Here is a 12,718-nt window from a genome sequence, read left to right as displayed (position 1 = left end):
CTCGTCACTCTCCAAAGGCTAAAAAGAGTAGATGTCCCAAAGTAACTAAGCAATCTGATGGCTCCCCCATTCCACAGGATCACCAAATGTCCTCTGCAGGCAGCCTAAGGATTGCTTCCCAGTTCTGGGCCACAGGAAAGAGCTGAGGATCTGTTGTATCTTTAGAAATTACATTCCTTGTAAGTGTACCCCATGGCTTTGCTTTTGTCCAGAAACAGAGTCCTCTTGAAAAAAATGCCTTTAGTATATACGAGCAGAGATGAGTTTTCAGCTTCCCTTTATCTCAAATAAAATTCTAGGGCTGGTCCTTCTACAAAGCCAACAAAGTTTGTAGGAAAACTGGAAGGATCCAGTTTTTTCTTTGCTGTCTGACTCAAAGGTCTTTAATTCCAGCTAAAAGTATAAAGACTTTGGAGGAAGGAAGGCAACAATACCTCTAAGCAACACAGTAGAAGAAGCGAGGGTGGAGAACAGCCCTCAAAGGGATTATAAAACAAAGCAAAAAGGAGCCAAGACAGTGTCCGTAAGATGTTATCCTTGTAGGACTGTGAGAAATGGAAGAGAACTCAGTTCTTTCTCAACAGATGTTACTCCAAAAGCACCCAAGGAACCTCATGGTTTCTGAGCTCCCAGGCCTGGGCCTTCCCAGCAAGCACTCTGCTGACAGGGCGGCCTGGGCCTTTACATACCAGCACACACCATGAGGAAATCAGCTCAGCAGTTCTCTTTCCAAACACTGTCCTGTCACGTCCATCTTCCCCACATGTCAAAAATTATGTTTAAAGTACTGAAAGCAAGCAACTCTGGAAAATAATGAAATCCATGAAACGGTGACTGATAAGACAAAAATGCAGCATTTAGCTCTAACTGCCCACAATTAAGTTTTCAAAGGCCTGACTGCTGACTGAAAATATTACCCAGTCATCTTCTCCCAGTTTTTTTGGAATGAATTTGACAATTAGGGGTGATATTCCTTTGTCAAAACAAGTCTTTTGTAAAGTATTTAACAGGCACTCTAGAGATTCTGGCAAAGATCTGATTTTTTGTGCAATTTTTCTGGAGAAGAAACCTACATTTTACCAGATGCTGTAAACTGAGATGAGAAAACAACTCAGTTTTGCTTTTGGCTTCTGGATTTCAGAAAATAGTGAATCTGCAAATAGGATAAAGAGAATATAAACAAAGAAAATGTTTTTGAAACCTGATCTAAGCTAGAAAATAGGTAAAAATATACATAAATAAATGTATATAAACACCGGTACTTTTTACTGCATAGAAATCTTTTAATATTTACATATATTTCCATGTATGAGATTCACATCTTACAGCAAAGTTCAAAGACATGTGGACCACCATCTCATGCTGATTGCTGAAGGAAGAAAAAGCAGGTGGGTAAAAATCCCCATACTTTCTTAGGAGGCCAACCACACCATAGCTTTTTTAAAGAATAGCACACACACACATACAACACACACAGACATAACTCTGGAGAGGAAATCTGTTTATGGTAGAGAAGAAAACAGGAAGCATTCAGTACCTTCTGAACCCTCAGTCAACTGTGCTTTGGCATTACAATATAGTATGGCTTTAAGCCAGTATTTTTTCACGTCCATTCCCTGTGGAAAAATGACTACTTCCCTGGAGCCCAGAGTTAAAAAATAAAAATAAAAAAAATTAGGTATTTCTTGCAAGCAGCAAACTCTGCCATACGCATGGTACAGCAAATGAGTCAAAAGTGGAACATGCCTAAGCCTGAAAACTATAGCAAATCAGAGCGAATAATTTTTCAATAAATTAGTTTAAAATATTGTAATTACTGACTGATTTTGAGTTCTTTTAAAGATATTCCTGTATATATTTCTGATACATAAAATTATCACAGGGAAAATATAACTGGTAATGATTTTTTTTTAAAGATAGCAGATGTTCTTAGTGTAAAAACAAAATAACTTTGCTCCTGCTTAAGATAGGAAGGCAGTCAAAGTAATATTTTTTTTTCTCTCTGTGAGAGGAGTTTGGATGGGTATGTGAATGAAAGGAAAGCTTGCAAGCAAAGATGTTCTTTTTTCTTTTACTTGATCTGCCCAAGTAGAAAAATAGAAATAAAAGAAGTCTTAAAGTAGTTGTCACTTTGAAATTTCCCAGTGTTTTAATTAAAAGCTTCAGAGTCTGGCAAAATTTGTCAAGCTTTCCCTTTGAAAATAGAGGCTGGCTTAAGCTTCAAGGCAGTTTCATTAGGTTTTTAATGTAGGCCTAACCTAAAGTTGTGCTAAACAGAAAGGTAAGACTGAGTGTACTTCAGATCTTTTTGAAGTCAGTGGAAGTATTCTCATGGTCTTCAGTGGGCTTTGACTTCAAACTCATAATTCTAAATTTAGGCTCATTTATAATTGTTCCTTTTGCTTAATTAACCACTCTATGATTAGATTTTTTCCTTGGAATCAGAATACACAGAGAGAAGCATTCTGTCTCTCATATGTAAACTCACTCTCAGTCCAGGAAAAACACCTTTTCACTACTTTTGGCTAAGACCATTTTAATTAGAAGAATGAGGAAAAGATCAGAGGAAAACAAAAATTGAAAAAGAGGAAAAAGGAGCTGCAGAGGGGACTAGCTGGATGATAGAAAAGGAGAGGATCTAGACTAAGACAAAATAGGAAAGATTAAAGAGAAAAATGGTGTCATAAAGTAAAGTAGGTCAAAATTCAGAATTTTATTTTCTCATTTGTTATTGAAGTCAATATTACTGAAGTTAACAGTTTTGCCTTAGATCCAAACTAGCATAAATGAGGGCAACATTTGATTAAGATTGTGACAGCACATAAAATGATTAGCTTGTCCATAAACTCTGTCTTCGGAGAGGTTTTAATATTAAGCCCTCTTGTTTTTGTCAGCTCGTATTCAGAAGAGCTGAGACAAGAGCTCAGGAACTGGTGGACTGCAGAATCTATTAGGAACATTTTGGTGGGAATGGCTGCTTTACCTTTTTAACAAAGAAAGTTCTCTTTTAAGACTGATAACTGGGAAGGATAGATGTCTCAAGAAAAATTGTCATTAACAAGGTGATCTTGTTTGGTTTTTCTTAGATGAAACTTTAAGGGTGAGATCTGCATATCACAACATGAGGACAATAGGACCCACACAGATGGCTAATGTGATTTGCTAACGTAAGCTGCATATCAAGACTTCAGTTCTTGGTTGCAGTTGCATTATTATACCCTATGCTCTGTATGGGGAAACAATTAAAACAGGTTTGGCATACTAGAGGTAAGAAAGACTGAGTGACTGGAGAAGAGATTCCATAGATAAAATCACAATGTCTACAAAAGGAATGCCTTTGGCATGCTAGATAATATTTGAGATTAATTAGCAGTTTGTTTAATAAAGCTGCAGCCAGACATCTTTAATCCAAACACCTTTGTAGAGTACATTTATGTGCAGAGCTGTAGATAATTACCAAAAGTATGATTTCATAATAAGAAAACAAAATTCATTTATGAAATAATATACATGAGTTAACACATGAAAATGAAGAATAATATACACTTCCATATAACATAAAAATAACGGCACATGCCAGACACTTTTGACAAGATCTCCTGGATGCTTAAAAAGCACAATAAACATCTGTTTTATATCTGAATGCCAAACAGTGAAAAAGCACTCCTTTGTTAATACTATAGCTCCTTATTTAAACTAAATTACTAGGTATTTATAAAATTCCGTTCTCCTGTGAAGCAACAGTAAACAGGAGAGATACAGAACTGAGAAAATTGAAAATGTAGGCTTCAGTTGTCAAAATGTCACCAGTAAACTTCAAACCGCTCTGCTGGTATGAATTGGTACAATGGCATAAGTGTACTCACCATCTGAAGGAAAAGTGAATGAGTTTAGGAGAATAAGTAGAATTTCCAAATAACTCATGTTTAAACAAAGGAAAAAAAGGACAACAGAAAAGAAAGCAAAGAGGAGCCTGAGTTGAGGCTGACAATTTCTTTACTGAGATGAAATAGAATAAATACTTTGAACTGTAAAATGATATTTTCTGATGTTTTATTACATCTGGAATAATTTTTGTGATTATAACTCTATTTCTCTCTCTCTCTCTCTTTTTTTTTTTTTTTTTTTTGGCAGAAAACACCAGAACTTGACATTGCTGCATAACATAGAAGACCTTCCCTTGCTTGTATGTACATATTTGTTGCTAAGAAGAATAAGAAGGTGTTTAAGGACTATACTACCTCCCCTACAATTCCTTAAAGTGGTATGGACATGTTACTGGATTGCTTAAATCAACGTTGTTATTAGTATAGCAGATAAGAAATAATCATAAGCAGTATATAGACACATGCAGACACACACACGCCATTGTTTAGTCTTTGATGAAAGAGAGAGAGGCTACATTACTATGACACAATGTTAATAAACTCTCTTGCATCACACATCCCAGAAAAGTCACTGTTAAAACCCTTTTATTAGAGGTGAATATTTTTAAATCAGAGAGCTCATGCACTATAAATCCAAAGGTTGCTAAAGAACAGTAGAAATGTACAATGTTGCCAAAAGCCAAAGAGAGGAAGCAGAATGATCACAGTAATTACAGGTCAGTTAGTCTGGCAACAGTCCCAAGCAAAGTAATGGAAAAGCTGATAAGGGATTCAATTAGTAGAAAATTAAATGATGACAGTAAAATTGGTGCCAGACAAGAGGGCTTTATGAAAATATAAGTATTGTCAAACAATTTGATGAACATAACAGCACAGATGTATGACTTATGTAAGGCATTTGACTTCCTACCTCACTATAACCTTAATAAAGCTCTAGCATTAAATAAAACAGTTTATGAGAAGAGAGGAAAATGAGGGTAATACCTGCATGTGCCATTTTCCTGCCTGATACTGTCCTTGCTGACTGTGTGGAGTCAGGCTAAACATTGTCAGGTGAAGCAAGCAGGAAGGGAGACCAGCTATAAGCTATTACTGGGGAACACGGCAAGAGACCAACAAGAAACAGGGATGAAATCTTGCAGGTAGTGACAGAGCCTCTAACTTCAATAGAGATAGTTTTTCTTATCAGATTTGTAAAGAAAGCAAGATCTAGGAAACTTCTACAGTCAGCTTTCAAAGACAACATGCATTATGAGACATGTACTTAAAATCTGGATGAAGATCAGAGTGTCCTAAAATCTGAAGTTTGGTCCAGAGTAATGGACAGGTTCAACTCATTTACATAGCATTTGGGAGATTTGAGGCAAAATATATAGACTGATTCCTTAAAGTTACAACAGAAGATTTGAATCATAGTACATTCCAAGTCCTACTGAGCAACTAAGTCTAGTCCCCACAGATTTTGTGTATGTAGATCACAACGCAGATGCTTTCATGTCTCAAGTCTCTTGGTAACACTGTATGTTTTGTCTGCTTTGTTTCTTAATGATTTGCAAACTTCCAAAACTTGGCTGTGTTGCTACTTTGCTTGTGGGTTCAAGAAAAGACAAGAATCTATAAACCTTTGATCCACATGCTAGAAATGTATGAGGAAAAAAGAAAAAGAAAAGAAAACACAGTGCTGTCAACAGGAAGATATAACGGTTGGTTTGTATGAATGGAGATGGTTAGTTTCAAGAAACATGATATGGGAATTGTTTGTTGCTTTTCTTTTTTTCTTCTGGAAAATATATTTCTTTGAAGAAACAATTTCTATGCAAAGTATTTTAGAAAAAAAATTATATCAGATTAAATCACAAAGATATGTTTTTCTCTTCTCACCACAAAACAAGGAAAGGATGCTGAGTTTCGTGGTTAGCTCCAGGAAATAAAAAGAATAAAAAAGGTCATTCATGTTTTCATTAGTCATAGGTTTAACAATCTAAAAGTTTATTAGATCTCTTAACATCTGCATATTTTTATTATCACATTTCAGAAAGTATGGGATATGAATTATGTACACCCCTCTGTAAGGAGCAAAGCCTGACAAAAAAAAAAAAAAAAAACACAGAAGATTTGCATTCAGAGACATGTCTATTTTAATAGAGAAGGATTTTACCCAAAAGTACATGCTACTGTGTGACAGACAGCTGCTTGACTGGCAAGAGGGAAGCAGATGAATACCTGATTATGGCAATTTTCCTGCAGCTCAGCCAGAGGGCTTCTGGTCCAAGCCAAGTTGTCTTGGCTCCCTCTATAGTCAAAGGAAAGAAAAAGGCACTTCTAAAGGGCAACTGTTCTCATACCACACATTCATCCTTGGTGCACTGAAGCCTCTTGATCCCCAATGTACTACACAGGAGAGGTCAATGAGCATCTTAGACAAGAACTCAAGCATTTGACAGTCAACACCAGGTGAGATGAACTATAATGACTGGTGCAACTGATACATAAAGTTAATGCCAAAGTACACCTGTGCCCATTAATTTAGTCACACGCATCAGGCTTCAAAAATCCAGATAAGCACTTGAGATTTGATTCAAGCTTTATAACTATCTGTTTCATATTTGAATCAAAAGTGGCTATAAAGTGAAATGTGAGAATCTCATATGTACGTTATAGAGGAGTGTTATGAAAATGGCCAGCTGAGAGGGCAAAACAAGGGAGTGCCTTATAACTTTCACCCATCTCAGAGAGGCATGAAGCAAGCCTGTAGTTTGCATTTTGCCAGCAGCCTCTCCCCAAGACAGAGGGTGGATGGTTGTTCTCAATTGTTCAGCTTTGGTGCAGGTCTGTGCAAACCATAATTTGAAAGTAATTGTGGTAATTACTGTAACTGCAAAAGTTAAAATGCACAAGTTTAATTTTGCTCAGGTAAAGCAGTGCCAATAATGGCACCATTCATCATTTTCTGTAAAAACAGTAACAGGTGTTAATCTACACTCACCAATGGGAGCAATGTGAGTGCACAATAAGCAAAGTGCCAAAAAAGAAAAAACACCACCAAAGCTCTGTCACAGAAAAAGAACTTCTAGTAATATCTTTGTAATTGGACTCAACTGAAGAGTGAAAAATGATTTGACTTTTTAGTGATGGAGATTGCTAATGAACCCAATTTTTCTCTTCCACCTCGATTAGCTTTCTGTAGGAAGATCCATTGTAGCTCTGCACAATGAAGTTTGCAGGAATAGACACCCAGCTGCTGTAATTTTATCAGCCCTCCCACTTACAGAAAAGTAATCTTTTTTCTCTTTTTTTTTTGTTTTTTTTTTTTCCCTTTTTTGACAGGCTGTTGAACTGTTACTAGGTTTTCAAACATAATGGAAAACAGGGGGGAGTAGAATTTAAATAGGACTTGAACAGCAATTTTGCAGTTTTTCTAGCCTTAACAGCAACCTTAGAAGATTTTTAAATGCCTCACACATCCTGTTCTCCCAAGGTTCTGGATGTTACTTGTGAGATACCCTTGGTACTATATAGTTGTGCCTTCTGCTCATTGCAGTACAAAGCTATCTTATGGAACAAGAGGATAACCAAAATATCCTGTGCTTTTTGTGTGAACTTATTCACTCAATAGCATTCAATTTATCTACAGAGATTATTTAAGCATGGAGAAAAGTATTTCCCATTGTGTACGCACAATCAGACTGGTACACTGCACAGTTAGTTTCTGCTATGCATTCCGGAGAGTTCAAAAGGTAACATTAGTTGCACCTGTGGTTTTGCTCAAGCAAATGTGCACATTTTCTCTGCATGATGCCCACACTTTTGCTACTAACAGCTACTTCTAATTGTGCATAGCCAAGAGCCATTTTGTTTCAAAATATATCCCATGATCCTGGACTGATCTGCCCTGGACTTATCTGGGGAAGAACAAAGCCAGCTGATGCCCTGCCTCTTGCTCCAGTCAATGGGGGTATGTACAGCACTGTCTGGAGGAGCTGAATCAGGTGGGTGCAAGAAGGATACATGCAGTTGGAAATCCTTCCCTCCCCTCTTCCCATCAGGTCCTTGTCACACTCCACTCTAAATAAGAGCACATGTTACTTAAGACCATAAAGTGAACATTTCGCAAGGCAAATTGCCACAGATATGTGATGGCAGAATGTGGAAGAGGATAAACAACAAATACTCTGCATTGCCAGGCTCATAGCAAAGAGCATCTCCCAGAGAGTTGCAGTACTCTGCCTGGATGCTAATAACTATATTCAAGTAAATTCCACTACATTAGTAAGGTATTTTTAGCTTAAAAATGTATTAAACTCATTTCATACAGAAGTATTAGCATTTCAAAACTAGATCTATACAGAAATATTTTCCTTACCAATTTCCTGGTCTGAGTCACCGTATTTAATTCAGGACAGCTGTTCCATGGCAGGATAGGACCCAACTGAGATCTCAGTTTCTTGGGTGTAGTAACAAAGACGTGGCCACTGCAAGGTTGTGGACAGGTTTTTAAATGTAAGGTGGCAAATCAGTGAAACATTAAAATGTAAGAGATCATTATATTCAAGACTTCCTCTTCCCTGCTCCTTCTCCTAAAGGGGAAATCAGACACACAAGATTGTAGAATTCTTTTGTTACTTGCCATGGGTGGATGCAGTTTGACACGAGGTTAAGGCAGAAAGGCCAAAGCTGAGAATGGGCTGAAAGTGCTTGCACTAGCCTCGCAACTCCATGCTCCTCCAGTCTGCTTTTGCATAGCATTGTTTTTGAGGATCTGGTCCTTAGAGGACTTGGTGAAAAATAACGAGAGCATGATAGCCAAGACCAAATAAATTTTACATAAACTATTTTTTGTAAGTAAATCTCAAGGCGCTTTACAATGGAAGGTCTTTTTCCTTTATGCAACAGGAGAAACTGAGGCACAGAGAAAATATATAAAAATATATAAATGATAAATTCTTCAGATTTGCAAATAATTTCCTCCCAATCAAAAATCAGAATTTACAATTCATTGGTTATTCTGAAATAAAAAATAAAATACTGAAAGGCAGAAAAATAAACTAGAACTTTATTGTCAACATTATACAGAAAGCTAGAAAATGTCACTTAAACCCAATGAACTCTTCTATTTCAAATGTCCTTCGTCATGGTATATTACAGTGTTAAAAGGGTATAATCAGTAATACAGATTAAAAGTCAAATAACAGTAATTATAATGATGAAATATATTTTTTACTGAAACATGTCTTATTAAAAGGAAATGAACAGTGAAGGTTTTTCTCAATTGACAGTTTTGTTTACATAAACAAATTTCTGCAAAACTATGCAACTATGAAAGCAGATTTTTTTTTAATGGACAGGGGTTTAGTTTAACCTTTCTCTTAAGACTTGGTGTGTTGATATTATATTGGCTGTATTTTATGCTGTGGAATTACTGTCACATCCAGTGACGTCAGCACAGACCATGTCATTAACTTAGGGGTTCACCACTTCAACCAAGTGTTTAGCTTTCTGGGTTGAAGGCTTGGAGAAATTTATTCGTGGGATGAATGGAGATTTAGGCTGTTGAAGCATAAGTGCTGTTTAGAAAATATGTGCTATTTACATTGTGCACAAAACTATATGATACACAGATATATGAGTGTATTACTATGTATATGTCTGATATAAACACACCATGCTTAAACATCATGCATTCTTTAAGTGTCACTCAAGAAAATAACTTTTAAGACAAAAGCATCGGTAATGATTGTACACAAACACTTTAACTAAGCAGCAACTTTTGAAGAATTGATTTTGCCCTAAAAGGCAAAAGTAAGAGGAGCCATAATTTAACTTAAACTGATGTTCAAGTTAAGGCACATATGCACCACTAACAACTGTGCCCAAAGACACAGGCAGTGATACAGAAGCAGAAGAAAGAAGCACAGCTGGCTCAAGCGCAGCTGGCACCTCCCTGGGAAAGTGCCAATAATCCCTCTGACACATGCAAAGCTTCCAGTGCAGGAGAAAACCAAGAATACAGGGCTAAAAATTGGCATCTACTTATTAGCAAGTGATTTAGTGACATAAGATATCTAAGCACATAATTACACATACCTACTTTTTTCATTCTCAAAATACTGCTGGTGCACACAAGTTCTCCCTGGGAATCAGGAAGAAATTAGGGAAACTTTCCAACTGCAGGACTGGAAAGCTTACATAGGCACAATTATGATTTTAGAAAAAAAGACCACAAATATGTCATACAGACTGGAGAGTGTGATGTATAGATAAACACATACATACTGCATTGATTGTATTTTGTAACAAAAGAGATGAAGACCAGCATGTGCGTCTTTGACAGGATAGCTCAAACAAAAATCACATGTACAGCAAGCAGTATCCATTATTCTTGAAATTAGGCAAAAATGTGTTAAAATTTCAAGTTGCACAAGCACTTAAAATGCTCGTATGCTGTTTGGGAAATGACTGAAGGAAAATGAAGTGTCTATGACGAGAAAGCAAAAAGAAAGCTTTGAGCGTAAGTAAGTTCACTTAAAACCAACTCTCTCTCTCTGTGCTAGTTCTTTACTTCTAGTCATATTAGTAGAAGTTCCTTCAACACACCTGGGAGCAGTTTCACATAATATTAGCAATGAATCTAATGACATATGTCAAATACTTAGACTACCGTGAACTGAGAGATTGAGCCAGTTTTAAAATCAGCTTGAGTACCTTGTTTCTCCTGGTGTGAAGTAATGTGGTTATGTGGCCTCACTCAACAAAGATGTGCCTGCATGGAGCAGCTGGTGTGCCTGATCTTCACGTGTGGTGTCCCCTTGATTTTGCTGGATTTGGGATCATCAGCAGAGAGCACACGTATCTGGATAATGGATTTGCTTCATTCAAAATTGCAGCCTTCAAGAAAGACCAGCAGCTAAGCAGTGCACCCAGATACCTCAGCAGGAAATGAAGCTTTTTGGAATACAAAGAAAAAAATCTTCATGGGTTATGTTTTTCATATGAAAATAAATAGATATTGAAGATATTCCTTCCCTTCTCTGGCTGATTCTTCCAGATCAATGAGTGGCGGCTTTCCTGAGTGGTCCTGTTTGTTTTCAATTCATTAACACATATTTAATAAGTACTCTGTAATACCTATTCATATCTTTCTTTAACCATAGGTCTTACGTAAACTCTGTTTAGAGTAAAGATGGACACTCTCAAAGGAGAGCTAAAACAAGAGAGATTCTTACTCTGTTTTAGAAAAGCACTCAATGCAAAAATACAAATCACACAGATGGGCTTAGTGCTGACAAATAGACAAAAATCAGAAAGTTTAAATGTCCACATCCCTTACCAAGAAAAGGAAACAAACAAAGATCAGAAGAAGGGATCATTGTGTATTTTTCCCAATGTTATATGAATAGTCTATTTGTAACCTGGGAGAGGGATGCATTTAAAGTGGGAATATATATGTATTTCAATACAAAAGCATACGAACACACGTATTCCTGTTTATGTCATAATTTGCATATATTTCCTTATGTCTTCCAACCAAAATTTATTCTACTGATTTTTTTTTTTTTAATAATAGGTTTCTAAGAATAGGTAGATTAAATAAAAGAAATTATGTGTGGGATGCGAATTCTCATTATAAAAATGTTTCTATCCCTCTGGCTTTAGAGATAACTGTCCAAACATAAATTGCTTCAGTAATAAGGTTTCATGAATACATTACATATTCTTGCATAAATTTGTGGGGAGCATTTTTTGTCTGAAACACAGAAAACATTCCACAATAAATAGAAATGTTCATACCTACTTTAAAAACAAAAACAAAAAATTTTTTTTTTACATTTGTGAAGCTTTTTTGACCCATATGTTTTAACGCTGTCCTTATTTTCTATAGCTTTCAAAATCATCTTTAAATTAAAATAATTAAACACAAGTTCCATATTTCCCTGTGCTATTGTGATTTAGCTCCCCAGATGGGGTAGTTCTGTCTCGACAAGTACAATAGCACTGACTGCCCCTCATAGGTCCTGAGACACAAATGCAATTTAACTTCATTTCTCCTGACACCATTTGTAGTTAACTGGAGGACCTGAAACTCAAAATATTAACAACAGAATTACATTCTTATTAATTTTCAATTGATGAATTATCAATTGCATATGCCATAGACATGGAAGCTTCTTTTTTATTACTATTATTTATTATTTTCATAACTGCACTACTGTTCTTAGTAGAATGAATTTGAACATTCAAGCTGGAAGAAGCCATGTGGCATGGAGAGGGAGTGGAAGTGCGGCAGCCCCCAAGGCAGGGGCACTCACGTAATGAGCTGTGGAGTTTCCCCACATGGAAACTTTTCAACAGTCTTCCAAGCACAAAAGTAGGAAAAACAAAAAACAAAAACAAAAAAAAACCTACAATAGAATTACAAAGAACTCAGTGATACAAAGAAAAAGGAGTTCACTATAAAAAGAAATAATGAGGATCCTGATTTAGGCTCTTTGGGTCAAGCGACGGCTGCATAGATATCTGTGGTAACACTGTCCTGTGTGGGGCCTTGTTTAATCTACAGCCATGAATATCCTACAGCAAATATTTTTGTCAGTGATGGGAGAAAGAAATGATAAGCAATACTGCAGAAAAAAAACAACACAAGCATTCCTAGTATGCATAGTAAAAGAATTAGTAATACTAGATCCTCCAGAATATAATGAAGTCCTGCATTTTTCTTTCAAAAAATAGAAAACTCATGCGATGATATGTGCAGTTAAAGCATTTCTTGCTTAATTATTTTGTTAAGAATTGTATGATGACATCACCCTAAGACACAGCACTTCTCAGGGATT

The sequence above is a fragment of the Numida meleagris genome, chromosome 11, assembly GCF_002078875.1.
Source record: "Numida meleagris isolate 19003 breed g44 Domestic line chromosome 11, NumMel1.0, whole genome shotgun sequence".
Taxonomy (NCBI): Eukaryota; Metazoa; Chordata; class Aves; order Galliformes; family Numididae; genus Numida; species Numida meleagris.
The sequence above is the reverse complement of the archived record's forward strand: the minus strand, read 5'-3'. Positions refer to the sequence as shown.